Below are 19690 nucleotides of genomic sequence, written 5' to 3' on the forward strand. Positions count from 1 at the left end.
CGAGCTCTCAGATGCATCAATTTCCGCGGAAAAGCGCCGTTTCTGTGCAGCTGCGGCGCGTGACGTCGACGCCTTGATGTAAACAACGAGCGCCAGTCAGGTGACTTAGAAGGGGCTTTAAAAATAGTCGCGTGACTAAAAAAAAAACGCAAAGCAAAACAGACAGAAAGGTTCCTTTTTTACTCACTGGATGGCGCTAGCTAACCAGGAGCACTAGGGTGCCTCGATGCGCTCTCCGCTTAGGGTGAGGACAACCGCGTCGTCTGCTAGCGCGACCGCCATTTTCTTGCTTCCGCTGGTCGCGAGACGCTCGTTTGCTGCGTGGCGCGCCTAGATAGAGGTGGCCCCGCTTGCATTGGGAGCTTGAATTTGACTTTACTTTTGAAAATCATTCATTTTATAGTTTAGATGAAAAGTAAGAGTAAAGATTCGGTGATGCATTCGCTATTTCGAGACGATTAGCGAAAGTATAGCGGATATCTTTCTTTGTTTTGCTATAGGTGATCACGGCGGGCAGCTGATCGTCGTCGTTGGAATACCGGCGCCACGGAGTTGCTATCATTGCGCTTACTTGTGGATATAGCGGAAAGAGGGTGAAGTGCGCCAAGTGAACAGCTGCATATTCAAGTACGAACGCATGACATACTTACGTTAACTTACACTATTATGCAATGGTGGCAAAAACATTTTGCAGTCAAAACATAAAAACCTAGGCGCACGCAAGAACAATCATTTAATGCCTTAATGCACAAGTACAATATCTACAAAATGATTACAAAAGACGATTCAATGCAAGCGTAATGCAACTTGTGTGTCTTACGCTTTAATTTTTCTCACGCTTATGTGCATGCACACGAAAAGTTCACACTTATTACAGCGTCTTCAAGGAAGAGAAACACCAGCACAAGTTTTACTTCCGTGACCACCAGCACGTGTGGCTGGGTACTGACGTAGATGTATACGTAGCCGCAGTCTTGTGTAGGCGGCTATCAGCATTTTTCCTATTGCTTCCTTGTGATCTGCACATGTGTTCAGGCATGGTCGGTCTATCTTTGCAAAGTATTCAGTGAGCGATTTCAGCGGGGACTTCATCGTGTGTATTTTGTTAGTGCACCACGCGGCAGCGCCTGTGAAGTACTCCTCGTAGTTCTTGAGAGTGCGCATCACTTCACTGCTAGGATAAATCAAGTTTCCTCCATCCCTCACATACTCCTTCAGAATTGTCAAAGAGGCATATTCATTACAAGCTGTTCCGATGAGAGCATCTTTGCACTGGGAGCAAGACACAGACTTTAAGACGCTTTTCAGGATGAACCCTCCCAGGTAGTACAAAATGGAACATTCCGTTGACGTCAGTTCTTCGATGAACAAAATCTCAGAGTCATCTATTTCTTCAGGCAAATTTTCTGAGTGCTGCTTCTTTGCTTGAGAAAGGAGATCGACGAGGTACTCTCGATCATCAAGCTCATAGCTTGTTGTTCGTGGCGTGTGTAGAAATTGGCTCACACTAACAAGCCTCAGAGCACATTTTAAATCATATGCCGTCGGCACTGGCTTCCTTAGGCGTACTACTGAAAAAAGATTTTCGAGGCAGTCTTGAAGTAGCCTGCTTGTTAAGAAAAACTCGTAGCGTTCATTGCCCAGAAAAACTTCTTGGAGGCAAAGGACAACTGTCGTGGAAATAAGCAGCCCAGCTTGGGATGGTTTCCACTGAGAGGTGGCGCCCATATTCATCCCTTGTATAGTTTCTGCTGCAAGGCGCAAGGTTTTCAGAGCAGCGTAATATTTCTCCATATTTCGGTGGCTTAAAGCTAAAGTGGGATGGCGTGATGACATCAGGGCATACCACTTTGACACCAGATCGAAGAACCATGCTGTCGTTTCGGCAGATGGGTCAAGCAGCCCTTCTTTCACCAAAAATCGGATAGCCGGTGCCGCCTCTCTGAAGAATTGAAGAGCTACTCCTACCTTCATTTTTGTAAAGTGGCCGGAGCTGACATGAACTTCCGATAGGGCAGGGGCTACTTTAAGTTCCCTCTCTGCGTCGTAGTCCACCACTGCCTGGACGTGCTCCAGTTTCACGTTTGGTGACGGGAGGTTGTTGTCGAGCACGGTGGCATCGCTCAGTGCAAACACTTTCGAGCTTAAAAGTTGCCCTCGTAGGTTCTTCAACACATGTGCTGCATCAGCAGTGAAAAAAAGCTCTTTCCCGTCCAAGCATGGATGCGGTATTGAGCACACTGTGGTAGAATTTCTGTGGCTTGAAAATCCTAATTCTCGCCACATCGCTCGATTTGCTGATCCCATGTCACATGTGACAGCACGGACTCTGAGGGAAATCTGGCCACAGCGCCGAATGATGTCGAGTACATAGTCTTTAAGCACGGCACCTTCCACGTGTTGGCCAGTGAATTCATAGCCGATGACCTGCTTCCACCGCTGATTGATTCCTCCCAGCATGAACACCAAAGCGTGATTGGCGGGCTCCTCTGGCTTCGAAGGAAGTGTTATACTTCCAAGGAGAACGTCTTCACCTCGATCCAGTTCAAATGCTGTAGCAATTTCCATCTCGTCTAGAAACAGCACACAGTCTTTTTCCACGTTTTCCATTGTGTCAGTCTTGCACTTCATGACATCAAAAACTTCTTGAAGAATGCCTGGAAGGAACCTCAGTCCCTGGATCCTCCGTGCCAACGTCCTGCTGGACGGAAGAGGGTAACCCAACTTCCTCAATGTCTCATATCCTGTCGTTCCGCAAGCAAACTTAATTTGCAACCCTTGCTTAACCGTCTCCGCAGACCACGTGTGACCCTGAGTGCTATTTTTAGAAATAGCGGAAATTTGGTCTGCATTCAAGAACCGTGTATTTTTTGCGAAATTATCAGCCATGCTTTCATGCTTTCGAACTTGCTTTTTGAGCTTTTGGATTGTCTTGTTAGCAATTGTGTGATGTTCTTGAAGCGTGGCGTATTTCCTTTCCATGTCTACCAACTGCTTTCTCAACTCAGCACAATCCGTTTGTGTCCCACTAGCTGTAGGTGTTTCATCTGTCGAGCTTGGACTTCCGACGTTCGAAGATTCTACATCTAAGCTGTCGACTTGGAGATTGACCGATGACGTATCTCGGGACACCATTTCGGTTGAATCGGGGAGCAAATCTGCCTCTGATGCGATGTGAAGTCCTTCAGCGGGGTTGTTCACCTCTTCATTGGCGGATATGGGCACAAGCTGCGTTCTGTCTCTAGGTGGCTTTCGGTTCCTTGGAGCAACTGGAAGCAGGAGGATGTACAAACCAATGATCAAACTGAGCACTATGTAAAGGAAAAATGCGGGAATCACGGGATATGGAAAATCAAGATAAAGAGCAAAGCGAAAACAAGGCATGACCAGCGTCTCGGCATTTTATTTTTCAGTCTTTAGTTTTGCACAAAAAATTCTAAGGGTAGGGGCCAAAAGGTGCACATAAGTACTTCACTTGTTCCCCGCTCCCTGTATTAATTACAATGCCGTCTTGGTTAATTCCATTTGTATTAATTAGAGAAGGCGACCGATTCTGCCTTTTCAAGTAAGAATGGGTTAAGTGGGCGTTTGAGATGAAGGCTGCTGCGTGAGCCGATCGACAGTAGAATTGAATAAGTGGGAGGCTTCTTGATGAGCGTGCGAGAAGACATGCATGCATGCACACATAACCTGTTAAAGGCGAAATAAGTGACCCATACCGGGCAAGCGGCTCAAATGCCACCACTTTTTTTAGTAACGAATGTATGCACTTATACAGAATCAGGCAGCGAATCAAACGGGAAATACCTACCCCTGAATGAGAAAACCGTTGGTACAGCATTAGGTTTCAGCTTTTTCCATCCATCTGCCCGGTTTTGCTCAAAACATGATTCTTCAAAGTGAGCCTGCATGAAAAATTTTTTTTGCTAATATAAATGCCTTATTCCCCGAAAAATAAGATTAAATTACGATAAATCAAGAAAATCAAACAAACGCACGCCGGCACGCATATGGGCTCACATCCGCACACATTTACAAAATAGAGATGTACTTCACACTACTCCGTTTTTTTTTATTTCCATGCGCTACTTCCATGACATATAAGCTAGAATAAATGTCATGAATAACAATTTTCGCACTGAACAAAAGTATAAAAGATCTGAATTTGATGCAATGTGGACAAACACAAGCCTAAAACGCGTCCCATGCTATTCTGCACTCCGGGATTCCCTTTTCATACTGCTATACAGGTATGCGCCTGCCAAAATTAAGCGGGCAGCGAGGGCTTTTTGTGAAGTAAGCGTGATGCACTGCTGCTCAAGATTCGTGGCTGACAAAGATCGTAATAATTTTAGAAGGCTGAGCCTTATTGCCACGTGAAATGAACGGAAACGTAAATGCGCCAGAGGTTCCATATCGCCCCCCAAGCTCTAAGAGACTACGACCGTTTGCAGCGATCAAATATCAGAAACCTGCAAAAGCATGACATGACGCCTCCGACAGGAACACGAAATCGTAAATATGGTCATCAGAAACAGACTCAAAGACAAGCTGACACGAGCCTCGAAATAAATTTAGCACTGCTGAGAAGTCGGGTACTTACGCTGCATATGCAAGAGTAGTTCGTCGGCTGCCACTTGTCCCGCTTCACTTTCACAGTCCATAGAAGACGTCGTTTTTTGTCTCTAGGAAACGAAAACATTCTCCAGCCATTTTTAGCGCTGTTAGTGCACTGGGGAACGCAGCACCCAGGCATTCTGCAAAAAGACTGTGAAGAATGCCGCTTTCCGTGTCTAGCGTGGGCAGTCGACGGGACGCGGGAGCGGAATGCAAGAAAATGGCAGCGGCGCATCCCGAGAACCGGTTTTGGCGGCGGCGCCCCTTCAAAGAGTGGCTCCACCCTCAGCGGAGAGCGGGCGCGCATCGAGGCACCCTAAGGAGCACCTCAAAAGCGGAAAAATACGAATTTGAAACCATTGATAGTGGGCTATCGTTGGGAATAGGCGCCGGCAGGAAAGTGTTAAATACATTGAAAGCATAGCAGGCCAACCAAAATTTTAAATTTTGTTTGAATTATACGAAAGTACGAATTATTAGAGTTTGAATTATCACGAGTCTGCTGTACTGAATGGTAACTTATGTCTACGGGTTGGACTTCTCAGCTTAAACAGGAAAAAAACGCTACAAACATGCGCTAAACTCAGTTCTTTAATTTTGGTTTCGACCAAGAAAGGCCAATATTCTTTAATATACATGCCGCAACTAGCTGGCTGTCGATGAGAGTTTATTCAAATAACGAAGAAAATTTACAGATTAAATTGCGCAGTTGTGCGTTTTGAGGTGTTACTCCGCTATTTTAGACGCCTCTGCAAACCAGGTGGCTCCAGCACTCAAGGTGGCAGGCAGTTGTGCAGAGGGTCATAAAGCAGCCAACACCCGGACACTGTTATCTTAGTGCTTTCTTTAGCTGCTTTGTTAGGGCTAGTTATGAAGCACCCCTCCCCCCCCCCCCCCCCCCACACACACACACACATTCCTGCCTGGCATCGTGTGATTGGATATGTTTGAAAACAAACGCTGTAAATTGCAAGAACAATGGTGGGCAGATTGCTTAAAGTACGGGCCTTGGAAGGTCACTTCCTTCCTTCAGTGCATAGTAGCCGACATGCAGACTCCTCGAGTTTGGAGAGAAGTGTGAAATCTAGCAGTTTAGTAGCATGGCACACAATGAGGACCAGATGTTCCACAGACGGACAGCAAAGAAGCAAAGCATGGACAGAGCGGTGTGCGTTGTCCCGGATGCATGTTAGCAACCGTTCAGTTGCCGCTGCTCCTTTTGAGTGTGTGGTTTGTGCTGTAACGCACGCGGTTCTTGTGAGCAAATCTTGCGGGCACTGGCATACTACTGGTAAGGTGGCTGTGTGCCACCAAAAGGGGAGACTTGACTGTGGTCTTGGTGGAGTGATGGAGGAAACGGACATAGTCATACTTGGGGCTGGCGCCAGTCCAAAAAATGAGGATTCACTACACTTTGCTTAAGTTAGGTCGTTCAGGCTAACAGGTTCACGAGGAGCGAGCTCAGCCCTAATGCTCCTGATCGCTTTGAATGACAGTGATTGTGTTGGTCGATTTGCTTTTAGAAGTTCGAAATAAATTGTGCTGTACATTGTCCTTACCTCCTGTGACCCACTTACAACAGTTGCTTAGTTCTCTCCTCCACAGCACGTAAGGACACTAACACGAAACCATGCACAAGCACCATGAAAGAAAGACATTTTCTGGCTACCTTGAAGGTTAAACAGCAGTTCCATTACTGACGTCAGCATGACAACCTAGCTTTTAGAATATAACCTCCACTTGTGTTTTTATCCTACATTTCCTTCTGTTCCTTTTTAAATGGCAATTGCATTTCTTCCTACAGGCACAGCCCCAAGTACAATCACTTTTGCACCAATTAATGGTAAGTTTAATGACCCGACTGACAGTAAGGTCAGTAGAAATTCTGGGTGACTTTTGGCCACACAAGAGTACATTATATCACCGGAAAAAGGCAATTTGTCCATAGTAAAAAATATTTTCCAAAAAAGAAAAGAACGAAAACTGTATTCTGAAATAAGTGCCGAAAAAAGTCTGTCCAATTTTCAAAAAATGAAAACCGGAGCGTCCAGCCCATAGTTTTTTACTGCATTAGCGTATGACCTGGTGGGTGGTTCCTTTCATCAGGGTTGCAGCTTGTAGCATCCTTAGTGCCTGCCTTTTGGACTTTGCAGATTATGTCGGTGATTGACATTGCCTGAGGCTGTGTTGTTTAAAAGAGTTGATGTGGTTCTCCATGAACTATCTCATGGGTAATATCCTGCAGGTTATTGTTGCTTTCAACCATGCTGTCCACGTGGTTTGCTGAAGAGGACTTGGTACTCTTGGTTTTAGTACTGATGGCCTTATGCATCTAACATCTTCATAGTCGTGGAGGCTTCATTCTTAAACTCTGGGACAGTCTTCATTGATTCTTCCACTCCGCCTGCAAAAAGCAGCTCTGTGATGCTCCACATCAAAAAGATCTCTTTGCCCATGTTAGGTTCGGTGCGTTGAAAAGGCATTTCATTTCTTCAATGTAGACGACCACTATATTATTCAGAAGCTGGATGTGTGACCAGAAACGACCCTGCTTTTTCGTTTTTTAGTGTTTGTGAATGTTTGTGAATGCCTCCTAGGTCATCGGTGACGACTCATGCTTTTCATAACAGGTCTCTGCTTGTCGTTCCAGAGCAAAAGAGGCTTCATATCTTCACAGCTGGTAAGCAGCTGTCCGGTCAAACTGATCAAGCCATTCTACCGGGTCATTGCCAGCAGAACTGTTGAAGGCTACAGGCATTTGAGGTTGCAATGACTGGGCCAGGCATCAAAGATGGGGTCATGGTTGACATTGAAGCTTCCTTTTGCAGTTGAGTGTGGTCCCGTCGGGGTCGTTTTTTCATTTGCAGCCCATAGAGACGGCAGAACATAGAAAAACAAGCATTTCAGAGTTTTGTGGCAGTACGTTTTTTGTTCATGATGTAAGCACTTATTGGTATGGAGCTCATGAGTCTTGAGATCGAGCCCCCATACGACCAATATAGGCTGGGTTTCTCCGGGGCCCTATTTGCAGCTCATGAGGTTTCGTGCTGTGACAAGTTCCTAACATTGCAATATCCTCCGGAGTTCCAGAAAAAGATGTTTACATTGCAGGGATGGAAAGTGAATTTTATTAAAGTAAGCCTCATTGATACTTTCCCTGTTCATACAATTTCCCGGTTCGTATGATCAATATCATGAAAAATGTCCAATAGGGTTACACTATATTTCTCCTGGTTAATAGGTTCTGGATAACACAATTTGTCGGCTACTGCGTTTAAAATTTTCACAAATTGTGGTCGTATAATACGTATGTGAACAAACCGTACATTTTCAAACATAAAAGTAGGTCGAATGTGAGGGCACGTGATGTGAAGAGTTGGAATGCAGTGGCAGTCACCCGCTCTAATGGCGTCTCTCCAGTTCATTCATAGATGCAAGGCGGTGAAGCACCACCAATAACAAAATAAAAATGGCGCAGCAGCATTCGAGACAACCGTTTTTGCGGGGACGCGACATGAAGAGTACAAACGCTGCACTGTGCATAAGTGGAAAGAGGCAAAGCATCTACGAAGTACAGCGATGCACTTACATTCGAGTGGGCAGGGTCTCGAGAACGCAGCTTATAAAGCAGGAACGCTGCGACAATCAGCCACCGCAGTGGCTTCCCTGCAGTACTTATGTGCAAAGGGGCAAATCATCGGAAAAAAGTGACAAAGAAGGAAGTTTGGTTGCATTCGTTATTGCCGTCGATGGACCGGACGCGTTACGAACTTCGTAATGCATCCAGACTGAATTATGTGAGCACTAAAAAAGGATCTGTTCAGGTGTGCTAAGGAATGCTAATCGACATTTTATGCAGTAAAATTGTCAATGTTTCTGTACCTCATTGAAAAGCTACATTTCTCAAAATTGGCGGCTTGGATCACACGTTTTCGTAGATAACGTTTTTTCCGCAATTTAAAAAGAAATGTATCAACGAGGTTTTACTGTATTTCTGTACGGTCGGCTGTTTTTCAATAGCACGATGTGCAATATATTGGACACTGGGACTCTACGCAGTCATTTTAGGGGGTAGTGGGCGTAAAGTAACACAGGGCAAATTTGATAAAAAAATAGGTTTGAAAGCTGCAAAAACTGTTTATTAATCAGATATTCAAAATATCGCACAAAAAAGAAATGCAAGCCTTCATTTGGTTATGAAGAAATATTGTTCACTCTTGTGGTCACATCTTGTGCGCCATCTCGAAGCATAACCTGTCTTTTGTGACAGAAATGAACATGTTGCACTTCGTGCACAAGAACTTGATCTTCAAGGTGCACCCTTGCAGTCTGCAGCGGGCGGCATTCGCAACATCAGTGATTTTGGGGAAGTGACCACTGGTGTTAACTTCGGCAGGAGCTGTTGAATGATTGGGAGCTTAGCTGGCAGCGCCCACTCAGTGTCACTGTCGCTGTCAGTGCCTTTGTGTTCAGAGCTGATAGTTCCCAGAGGTGCAGAAAAGCTAGGGTCAACTGTAGTGTCCTCATCACTATCAAAGAGCTCAATATACGATGGGTTTCCTGCACTATTCGCTGTAGAATCTTGTCTGCCGTATCTGTCATCTGAAAACACAAGGCCTGTGCTCTAAGCGAAAAAATGTTTAATGCACAAAAACAAAACTGACCAAAACGTGCAAAGAAGCGCAACATAAAAACTGAAAGGACGCGCAGACAAAACATGCGTGCATTGTGCCCATTGTGGCGACGATCTCATCGGCACGTTCAAGAAGATTGCATTGAGTGCCAACGTCCATCCTGTTGGACATCCAAATTCAGAAACTAGCAAGCATGCACATAAGTAAAATTTTAGTTTTTTCGTGTTCTCTGAAGCATAAATTTTCTTTTGAAACAGATATTATGCAGAAACGTGCTATAAAGTATGAGAAAGGCAACTTAATTTTGCAGCGGTCATTGCAGAAAGTCACGCTGCTGAATGCAGCCATTTCAAACCACGGCCACCTGGATCGGTGCGCGCGGCGAGGTTGCTCCGGCCGTTCCATTTGGACGGAGAGGGCGTAATTGCGGAGAGGGGCGTGGCCGCTCCTTTTGCCGCACCGCGGCGTGCGTGCCCGACCCCTCGCCTTCCCTGCTATGGCTTCGCACGATGCGATTTGCGTCGCCGTGGCGTGATGTAGAGTGGTAGAAAACCACGATGAAGAAAATTTACACAAGAACACCAATGCCTCCTGCGGCTAGGTATTTTTTTTACTAAGCTCCAGGCGCTACGGCCGCATGTCGCCCGAAGCGGGCAGTCATGATGCCATGCGAAACGAGTGCTGCCCGGAAAACAATCATATCTGCGGGTTTGGGCGCAGCAGGCCAAATGAAAGCATGGAAAGGCATTACTTCTTTATAAAAGAAATGCCACGACTGACGAGGCAACGCAGTAATAAACTTTTTCCTGTAAATTCATGAACGTCTGTACATGACGTACTAGCTCGGTCAGAACGCGTTTACCGGTCAAAAAACAGCCTAGAAGGAAAATGGCAATTGTACTACAGTGAAAGCTCGTTAATTCGAACCTCGATAATTCGAATTTTCGGATAATTCGAACTACTCTACCTGATCCGGCCAAGCTCCATAGAGATCTGAGTATAAAAAAGCCCGTTAATTCGAAAGTGAGTCGATTCCGCTGCGGATAATTCGAACTACGCGCCGCCCCGCCTGGGCGGCTTGGCACGCAGCACGTGGCCAAAAAGAAAAAGCGCCTCAGCATAGTTAGAGGCTGCGCACCTGCAAAACGGGGACAGAAGATGGAACCAGATAAAACCGTGGAAGAGTGGGTAAAGCCCAAATGGCGCCATCACCGGCGCGGTGGCCGGCGGCGAGGGAGAGTAGGGGTTGGCGAACGCGGTGGCGGCTGCCTACCCTCTTTTCCACGCAGCCTCCGAAACCCGGAACTGTACATATGCATACTGTGCTTGCACAGTTCATTGAGCTGCTACAGGAGCGCAAACATGAGTTGCAGCTATTTGAAAGGAGCTCGCATACACTTGACAAGTTTTTCTATGAACTTTTAAAGGTTGGCTCAGCATATGCAGAGCTTTGGAGGGTTGTAAAACTGCTGCTTACACTTAGTCATGGCCAAGCAAGTGTAGAGAGAGGATTCAGTGTGAATCGCCAGGTTTCAGTAGAGAACATGAAAGAAGTATCTCACATTTCACAGCGGATTATCTGTGATGCTGTACACGTAGCAGGTGGAATTTTCAATGTGCCCATCACAAAGGAATTGAGAGCATCTGTGGCTTCTGCGAGGAGCCAATACCGTGCCTTTTTGGAAACACAGAAAAAGCAGGAGCGTGAAGATGCGAAACATCGGAAGAAACGCTGCATTGATGAAGAGATTGAAACTCTCAGAAGGAAGAAAAAGAAACTAGAAGCCGCAGTTGCAGGATTGACAGCATCAGCAGACTCATATGCAGAAAAAGCAGAGGTAACCAGTGACCTGACTTGCATCATGAAGTCAAGCAGCCTAAGGAAGACTGCCAAGAGCAAGCAGCAGGAGATCTTGGACATCGACGTAAAAATTCAAGAGAAGCAAGGTGAGGCCACCTAAGGACTGAGTGAGAGTTTGCTAGGCTGATCTTCTTTAGCGAATAAATGTTTGCATCATCTAACACAATGAAAGTGGTCATCTGTGTAACACACAATAATGAGAAGTGGTTGAAAAAGGAAATATCGCTGGAGCCATCGTTTTATCTGAAGACAAGTTTCTTTGTTAAAACGGCTCCAGCCACGATCCCCTTTTTCAGTGAATTCTCATCATTTCACGCCTATGTCTACCCCTGTACATCTGTCCTATTTGGATTTCTAACAGGGAATGTGGTCCTTGAAAATCCATGCACAGGGCCTTGAAAGTCCTTGAAAACCCTTGAATTTTTGTCATACAGTGGAATCTCGTTGATACGATTCTCACGGGCACCAAAAATAAAAACGTATTATCCAAAAATCGTATTATCCAAAACGGACTCCAAAACATCGCGAATAATACATACTTGGCACAGAACTTGCTTTTATTAAAGAACTTTAAAATAATCCGTCACTTTGCGCGGCACTTTTTGCTTTTCGAGGTCCTGCAGCAAGCTTTTTTGGAACTCAAAAAAACGAGTAGCAGTTTCCTCACTGAGCTCCGCAGACGCGACAAAGCCACGAAGCCCGTCCAAAGCTTCGAGTGCGCCGTCAGTATTTAATGGCCGACGATCGCTGCTGCAATCTCCGGCGTCTTGGTTGTCATCGTCGTCGCTCTCCTCTTCAGCGGTAACATCTGCAATGATGTCTTGGACGGTGCGCAATTCACATGTCGCCAGTTGGTCGTCCGCCGATACAAACTCTTCCGGAGACGCGTCGACATTGAGGTCACCCCAGTCCGGAATGTCAATCTCTGCGCCGTCATCTCCATTTTCCTCAGTATCGCCAGGTGCACAAAAAAAGCCACACTTCTTGAAGCAGTTGGCGATGGTGTCGGGTTTGACGCGATCCCATGACATCGCCAGAAAATAGATGGCATCAAGAAGATCCACCTTCAAGCTGGCATCTTTTTGGTCAATCTTGGCCAAAAAGCGTTTGACCAACAAGCTCCTAAAGTGAAATTTCACATTTCTAATGATTCCTGCATCTAGGGGCTGCAAGTGGCTGGTGCAGTTGGGCGGCATGCAAATTACTTTTACGTTTTGCAGCCACGAAGTATCGACAGGGTGCGCGGCACAATTGTCGAGAAATAGAAGAATTCTAAGGTTCGCGGCATGTATCCGGGCATTCAGAAGGGTGAGGAACTCTGAAAAGGGCTCCGGTCATCCATGCCTTCTTATTCGCTTTGTAAATGACAGGAAGGCGTGGGTTACGCGAAAAGCAGCGTGGCTTCCAGTATTTGCCTATGACAGTAGGCTTGAGCTTCTCAGTTCCATCAGCGTTGCAGCACAACAATACGGTGACTCTTTCTTTGCTTTTTTTTCCGCCTTGACACGTCTCACCTTTATGCTGAGACTTTTCTCGGGCTGAAGGTTGATGAACAACCCAGCTTCATCTGCGTTGAACACTTCCCTTGGCTGGTACTGAGCAATCACCGCCGGCAGAGTCGGAAGCCAGTTGGAGACCTGATCTTGGTCGGCAGATTTCCCTTCGCCGGAAACGGTTTTATACGACAGGCCATGCCATGTTTTAAAACGATGGAGCCTTAAAACGATGAAGCTTCAAAATCTTCGATGCCCAACGAGAGTGCTACCTCATCAGCTTGCTCGCGAACAACTGTCCCGTCCACGTTCACGCCCGCCGCCCTTACTTCCCTGAACCATGCCAGAAGAACCTCTTCCATCTTGCCATGCTGGGCTGGGCGCCCCTTGTTTGCTTGACGCCGGCGCCGAAGACTTGAATGTTCTTCTGAATTTCTTCTCGCTTGCCGACGATCGTGTTCAGCGTGGAGACAGGCAAACAAAGTTCGCGTGCCAGGTCAACACGTTTCTTCTGTGGATTTTCGTCAACTTTTGCGAGGATGTCGAGTTTTTCTTTCAGCGATAACGCTTTACGCTTTCTAGACATGGTGAAGCGCACGGGTGAAACGCGGCACCAAAACAGAAGAAACGATAAGGGCGAAGTGCAAGCTGAACGCTCGAAACACCAAAATGGCAACGAGAAATGGCAAGCACAAAGTCAACAAAGCCTACAGCATCGTCAATGCATGCGCCAATCACTGCTTCTTGGTCACGTGATTTTACCGTGAGTACTATGTCTTAGGATAGATGGCGCTAAAAACCTTCGGTGCGCTTCGGTGCGTTTGGTGTGCGAGCTTGCGAAAATTGCTCCCAGAGGCCGCCACACTGCTGCAGGCGCTGTGCGGAGGCACGGCCGGACTCTAGCCGAGCCGAGCCAGGCCGAGCCTCGAGCATACAAAGCGCGCGTCGCCGCGTCTTTAGTCCGCCGTGCCTGTCGTTTTGCTCGATGTTAATTTCAGTAGCTCTGCCCACCCGCTGCAAAGGACTGGTTCTGATGTCATCATCATACAGAAGACGTTTCCTGGATCATATTATCCAAACCGACGTGGAAATACGATCGCATTAGCCGTACAAAAATGCATTTACCTCTATAGGGCATCGGCCGGGAACGAAAAAAAAAAGTAATGCCGAAAAACGTATTTAGCCGAATCGTATCAACGAGATTTCACTGTATACACCAGCATGAACCCTGCTGGTAATCATATTACACTGCTTCAACATTGTCACATGAACCCGAAGGTATGCTTGGTGTTCTGTGCAAAGCTTCACTGTGTCGATCAGCTGTTGTAGTTTCCTCCTCTTTGTCCCCAGTATCAAGAAGAGAACTGATGACATCGCTGTTTGCATTTCCATCTGCAACACTCTGAGCCAAGTTATAAAAAGACAGATAGTGAACTGTGAGCACTAACTTGCGGCGTTAGGTGAGAGTTGCGGCCCGATGACAGTCTAACAATTCGGAAGAAGTTCTCCACTTTATCCTGACTAAGCCTGGATGTCAACAAGTACCTATAGCCAATTTGTTCGTGAAAATAGCAAAGGAGCTCAAGAGGACTTGTCAGGGTGACTCTTAAGCCCTCCGATGTAGGCTCACTGAGGAAATGCTTCTTATAAGTGTGCTGCTCCCAGATGTCCAAGAAACTAAGCGTCTCCTTCTCAACTCCTGCAGAGGTACGTCTCAGTGCTCCCGCTGGGTACCTTCTAGTCATTACACCAATCAGGGATTTCATTCTCATGAAGAACTTCTCTATGGCTTCAATATTATCGCAGCTCCTCCCCAGCTGAGTCCGGTACAGAAAAAATGCTCACAAAGGACCATGGCCAAACAGTTGGAAAGCATAACTTGCCCGCATATTTTCAAAATTGTTGGGGCTGATGTGCATGCTTGTTATTCCTGGCATTGCCTTTATTGTGACAGCATTACTGTCGAGTTTGAAAGCCTCTCAAACAAACTGCATGGAAACCGAACCTTCAGGAGTGTCAAAATTTGTAACGAGGAGCTGGTTTTGGACATTTTTGACCAGGTGCGGGAAATAAAAAAAATGCAAAAAAGAGCCAGTGTCGACAGGATGTGGCTTCTTACAGACCACTTCTTTCGATGTTGCTTGAACGTTGAACATGCACCACATTTTCCTGTTCCAGGATGCTGCGTCGCACGTTATGTAGCCCACAAAGAGAGCAACCAGCTCTTTCTGTCAGATTGTTGACTCGGGTACAGTTTTGGCCAACAGGTCATCTTTCACATCCTCGCTGCTCCCAAATACACCAATAGCTTGCAACCAGCTACCAACAAGTGGCATGAACATGACGAGTCCATGATTGCATGGTAATGTTTTTTTCCTTTTCTGGTGTATATGGTCTTGAGTCAACAAAGCCTTCGATCTTTGCACCTTTTGTCACTGACAAATGTTCAGCCAGTTTCATCTCATTTATGTGATTATTCCACCCTGTCGGTGGAACGTGTCCATTTGAGCAACTTTTGTTTTGTTAGGGCGCGCATATGAGACTGAAACAACGGTGACAGGTGCACAACTGCAGGAAGGCAGTTCGCGTTCAGGCTCTTTGCATATTTGTGTGTTTTTAGTGGTTCCGAGATGGCGGTCCAGCAAGACGATGACATCTCCACGCAAACGCTCGATGACATGAGGCCGCGGTAGACTCGACTCTTATGCGTGCTGTCACGTCCCATGGGCGCAAGCTTGCCGCCGCTGCGTTGCCCGAGCAGACTCTTGATCCCGAAGAGTTCGCGGACCGGGTTCACAGCGTGGTGTCAAGCTCATTGCATGCGAGCACGCTAGACATAAAAGCCCGGGTGAAATTAGCGGATTTCGCTGCAGGAGCTCTGAAGACGAGCGCCCCTTTCTGGTACCTGTATCTTTTCATTAAACCCGTAGCCGCTCCTTTACTGGGCAGTGTACTTGTGTAGGGTTGTTTCACTTGGCAGAGCCAACATTTCCTGCCTCCGCATATATTGATAGAGCTTCGGGCTTCTCATTTTGAGAAGAATGCATTCCAGGATCCAGTCAGTCATATTTCATGCCCCGTGGACTCTTCCTTCTGGCTGCCTCAAAACACTGCCTGACAGCGAGCTGCTGCTTTGCAGACAAAGAGCTTATTTTTTCAGCGAGTACTTCCTCAGCTGTTCTCGCACACTCACTTTTCATTTTTTTGAGGTTCAGCGCAAGCTTCTGTGGCTTTGATACGAGTTGGTTTTTTCATGCACTTGCTTGCAGCTTCCTCGTAACGCTGCCACGGTTACTGTTACTTTTCTTCGTTCCTTCACGCCTTTTGAGACGCGACGGGTGCATAGGTAAGGCTTTTCGCAAATATGTGCAAACGACGCAAGCCGTTCCCTATTTCACTGCCTTACCTTGGCACTTAGTGCTGTAGACTGTTCTCGATTTGTGCTAAGCTTGTCTTTTCAAGTGTACTGTAAGGCTGGTCAGCAGGCAGCTTTCATTCTGCAACATTGCGCCTTTGCAGATATGCATTTCGTGTGCTTCCTGCAGGATGTTAACAGCATCTTGAATTGTTGCCACTGGCGCGCCAGCCACCTGCTTACCCAGCACAAACGTCTTCGACTGCAAAGTGCCAGCACTGTCTGCAGTCATGAACATGGCCTTTTCCACTGTGGCCTCACGTGAGGTCGAGTCGTGGGAACATAAAGTGAAACATACGCTGTATGCATCATAAAGTTCATGTAGCATCCAACGCTTCCCAGGCACCTTCATATCCATCAGCATGACAACAGTCGCGGCCGCACCAACTTCGTGGCCAGCTACAGGTTCGTCAACCTCTGTCTCCTCTGCAACCTGCCTTCGTGCGTTTTTCTGAGGCACGACTTCGTCACTGCCCTTCCTTTTCCTTCCATTTCTCTTGGGAGTGGGCTTTTTGCTTACGTAAGCTGGCAGGTTGGGCAGAATTGTGAGGACTGTGTCCAGTGCAGATGTAGGCATTCTTCGTTGAATGCGGACTTCCTCGCCATTTATTCAGTGCACATAGCCTCTGATAATGAGGTCTTGCTCAAAATGCTGTTCACATACCACGCAGTCTTCGGTTAGCGGCTTGTCGACTCTGTGTAGGTGTCTTTCCCACGTGGATCTCCGCTCAGGATCTGCAGGCGCCTTGAACAGCAACAGCTTCTTTGCACTTTTTGTTCGGGCGCATCCTGTGCTGCACCCTGGGGCATAGCAGTGATTGAGGCGTCTCTTTTCACTCATCGATCTATTGAGTGGGCGCATTCACATGAGAACAGTACTCAAAACAAACGCACGACACAAAAAGGCACACCTGAAACACAGCACTGAAATGCACTGGTTGTGCATGCCCAGACCAGTCGCCTTTAAGGGGAGATGCTCCTCAAAAACACTTTTTTTTAAATAATGAACCCAAGGTTATGAAACTTTGGCCACTGATAGAGTTTTTAATGCTGATTCCAAATATGTATTTAGTTTCAGCATACATTTTTTAGTTTTTATGTAAATGGATTCACACAAGCATAATATAGGGTCTTTTGTGCACACTTTTTTGATAATTAAATTTATGTTCTAAGCAGCTTGCAATAGCTCATTGTGTTGCTTTAGTAATGTAGTATGTTCAAATCTACTTCAAATTTATTCATTTTAGCCCATAATTGTAAAAAAAATTCAGAAACACCAAAGTGTATATTTTGGGCACCATGAGTCAACATTCTGATTTTTTTAAAAAAATGTTGAACAGATATTTTATAACCAGATAGATAATAACATTCTATACACTTTGAAGAGGCTGTGTGCAAAATTTCATCCAAATCTGACTATTGGAAGTACTTGAAATTTGTTGCACGAAACGTAGAAAATGCTGAAAACTGCAAATGGAGAAAACTGCATTTGAAAGTTTCAAACATCTGTATTTTTCATAAACTTCACAAAAGCACATGAAACTTCATCAGAAAATAGAGAAATATGCAGAGAACACTGCAATGTTCATCAGAACTCCCCTGGCCCATAAGTTGACCCCTCAAAATTTTCTCTAACAGTCTATGAGGCGTGCTCTCTTCACCATATTACGGCGATGCGCTCGAGCTTCTGCAGTTTGGCGGAGTGACATTTTTTTTACTCTTCTCTGGTCCCGGGAATTACCTAAGACAACAAGCTCTTCTGGTGGCAGCACACCAAGCTCCTGAAGCACTTTCTCAAAGCTTGTATGTCCGCTGTTATACCATAGAACAGCAATGGCAGTTGCTGTTTCCACAGCAGTCCTGGAAGCGAACCTGGTTTTTGGGCAGAGCAGCCAGATTTTACTATTCAGGGACTCTGCTGCATTTTGGGTCTTCCCCTGTAAGCAGCGGGTGAGCAGCTTTTCCTCAGTGAGGCGCTTATATATGGGCAGCAGAGCTAGCCCCTGTGCCTTTGTCAGAAGCGGGGTGTGGTCCGGTGCAGGCTGTTCCAGCGCTTCGGCCCGTCGGTGCTTGCACCATGATTCCACTCCTTCTGGGCAGAACTTGTGGCTACCAGCGTTATTAGTCGAACATGAGTGAAAATATGATGCCCAAATGGCACGATACATTTTTTGTACATTACCCCGGTTGCTTGTGATTGCTATCCTGTAGTAGTTCTGCAACTTTTGTATCTGTGTACCTTTCAACTTCTCACCGCGTGGAAGAGGTGTCGCCAACTTCCTAAGAGCAGTGCCTAGGCGCTTGGCCACATGGTTTGTGCAATCCTCCTTCACGATGGAGGTTTCGCCGTACACTTTAGCCTGACACACAGCACTAAAAGCTTTACTGTCCCCATCACTAAGAAATTTGGTAAAGCGCAGTGGGGTTTTCTGCGAGGAGGTCCGCTGCCATATATGCACTGCTGCCTCTGTTTCCATGGCGTGGGAGGAGCATTCAGTGTTCTTCTCACAAACAGGGCCATGGAACGCCTTCCAGATTTCCTCCTCCTCACTTCCAAGGTCTTGGTGCCGACTGCAAGCAAGGCAGAAGTTCGACAGGACCTCAAAATCGAGGCACAAACCACTGTCGACTGACACAGCGGTGCCAACTCCATTATGGCTCTTGTGACCCCGTTTTTGCCATGTGCCATCAAACATGACGGCAATATCTGAGTCATCCACCATCTCTCTCGTGAAAGCCCTCGCCTTCTCCATGTTTTCTGCCACGGCTTTCATGGCCGCAAGATGAACTTTCTTGCCGATCGCAGTAAAGATGGGTTTGGCAGGCCAAGAATAGCACAAAATCGCGATAACTGTTCATGCCCGATGCCAATCGCGCGCGCAGCCACCACCAGTTTCACATTCACGGCGAAGCTGTCACGAGAGCTCCCACTCACATAGTCCCGATTTCCGCTGGCACCATCCGCAGATTCACTGGGCACAACGCGGCTCGAGGTGTGCGCAGCAGAAAGAACCGATGCTGGGCACTCACTATTTTCACAGTGCAGCTCAAGAAACGCTGAAAGCCCCTTTCGCTTTTCCGCCGGTTCACGTACCGCAAGGGTACAGGCACGGCACGTAGGGCAAGCAGCGCCGCTTACCAGCGCCGTAAGCGCGCCTATTTCGCATATCGCAGCACTCGCAGAATGTCGACCGCACGCTGCTTTATCTTCTTTGAAGAGTCCAATCTTCACCTCCGAGGCGCTCACAAATTCCACCGCGGCGTCGATCTCGTCCGAGTGCCCGTTCGCCTGGCTAGGGCTAGCTGGCGTCGGGTGACTTCTTTTCGTTGCCGTTTTCCGGTGAAGTTTGCGACGGCGTCCTCGGTACGGTTTGTTCGTACGAGCCTTTCGAACTCGGAAATCGCGCTTTTGCGAGTCGTTCATCGCGAATGAACAAATGCTAAAAGGCCGCAGAGATCGATTGAAACGCCGGACTAGCCGTGTACAAAGCAAGAGCAGGAAAGGCCAGGAGGTAGGCTTCGCCACAGCATCGCATCAGTCCGGGCCAATGGCGGCTTCGCTAGAGCCCCACGTGACCAGTAGCGACGCTTGAAGCGTGCGCGAAAAACGTGTTTTTCTTATTATTTTCAGCCAGATACGAAACTGCAGGAGGCGCTGTCTACGAGAAAA

At 46.9% G+C, this 19690-nt stretch overlaps 1 protein-coding gene and 1 pseudogene across 7 annotated transcripts in view; one reads left to right on the forward strand and one right to left on the reverse strand.

Annotated features, from left to right (window-relative positions):
• Window positions 1-19690, forward strand: part of LOC144121932 (uncharacterized) — a 139537-nt gene that overhangs the window by 52199 nt on the left and 67648 nt on the right. The window lies entirely within an intron of this gene.
• On the reverse strand, window positions 17684-19688 carry LOC144121931 (uncharacterized; annotated as a pseudogene).

Source organism: Amblyomma americanum, chromosome 2 (assembly GCF_052857255.1).
Source record: "Amblyomma americanum isolate KBUSLIRL-KWMA chromosome 2, ASM5285725v1, whole genome shotgun sequence".
Lineage (NCBI taxonomy): Eukaryota > Metazoa > Arthropoda > Arachnida > Ixodida > Ixodidae > Amblyomma > Amblyomma americanum.